The sequence below is a fragment of the Trachypithecus francoisi genome, unplaced genomic scaffold, assembly GCF_009764315.1.
Source record: "Trachypithecus francoisi isolate TF-2019V2 unplaced genomic scaffold, Tfra_2.0 Lachesis_group13, whole genome shotgun sequence".
NCBI lineage: Eukaryota > Metazoa > Chordata > Mammalia > Primates > Cercopithecidae > Trachypithecus > Trachypithecus francoisi.
Genome location: NW_022681458.1, coordinates 66,646,975 through 66,648,545, shown reverse-complemented (window position 1 = coordinate 66,648,545; position 1,571 = coordinate 66,646,975).

Below are 1,571 nucleotides of genomic sequence, written 5' to 3'. Positions count from 1 at the left end.
CTAAAAATACAAAAATTAGCTGGGTGTGGGCGTGGTGGTGGGCACCTGTAATCCCAGTTGCTCAGGAGGCTGAGGCATGAGAATCACTTGACCCTGGGAGGTGGAGGTTGCAGTGAGCCGAGATCACGCCATTGCACTCCAGCCTAGGGGACAAGAGTGAGACTTTGTCTCAAAAAAAAAAAAAAAAAGGGGGGACAAATCTGACAACAGATATTGAATCTGCACACTGAAACCTACAAAATATTGCTGGGACAAATAAAAGAAGACTTAATTAAAGAAGACTTAAAGAAATGAGAGAATTAAAGAAGACTTAAATAATCAAAGAAAACTTAAATAAATGAAGAGACAGTTAAAGAAAACTTAAATAAATGAAGAAAGATACCTTGTTCATAGATTACAAGACTCAATATTGTTAAAATTTACTTCTATCCAAATTGATGTATAGATCCAATACAATGTCAATCAAAATATCAGTTTGTTTTCATGGGACAAGCTGAGTCTAATATACATATGGAAGTATAAATGACTTAGAAAATCCAAAATAATTTTGAGAAAGAAAAATATGGCTGGAGAACTAGTGCCACCTTTCATTGACCTCTTACAAAGCTATGGTAATAAAAGCAGTGTTGTATTGGTATAAAGACAGAAAAATAAATCAATGGAGCAGAAGAGACTACAGAAATAAAGCTGGTGATATACAGAAAACTTGTTGTTGACAAATGGAAAATATATTTGGACAGTTCACCAAAGAAACTGTATAGATGGCAAATAAGCACATGAAAAAAATACTTTATGCCATTAGTTATTAGGAAAGTGAAAATTAAAATCAGAGTGGGATATTGCTGCACATCTATTAAAATGACTAAAATTAAGCAATTGACCATATTAAATGTTGAGCAGGATGTGGAGGAACAGGAACTCTCATACGCTGCTGGTGGTGGTAATGTATAAAGGTCCAACCACTTTAGAAAACAGTTTGTCAAAGTAATTCAACCATTGTACTCCAAGGTATTTATCCAACAGAAATAAAACATATGTTCATTCCCAGACTTGTATATGAATGTTCATATTAGTTTTATTTGTGAAAGCCCCAAACTGAAAATAAGTCAAATCAAATGTCCATTAACAGGTGTATTGGATAAATAAACAGTGGTATAAGGGATGAATTACTGATATATGGAAGAACATGGATAGATCTCAAAATTATGCCAAGTAATAGAAGGCACACACATAAAAAATGAGTTTGTTCTAAAAGAGTCCATTTGTATAAAATTCTAGAAAATGCAAACAATCTGTAGTGACAGCATTTGACTCTTTGCCTGGGGAGGGGGAACATGAAGGAGTGGGAGAAAAGGATTACAAATAGGCATAAGAAAAATTTGGGGGTGATGGATATGTTCACTATCTTGATTGTTATAATGGTTTCACAAGTGTATACATATGTCAGACTTATCAAATTGTGTATCTTAAGTAGTGCATTTTGCTGTATATCATTTATACCTCAATAAAACTGTTTTTAAAGCCCAAAAAGTTAGTAGAGTTGATGAAAGAGTAAAAGCAAATGCTCCTTT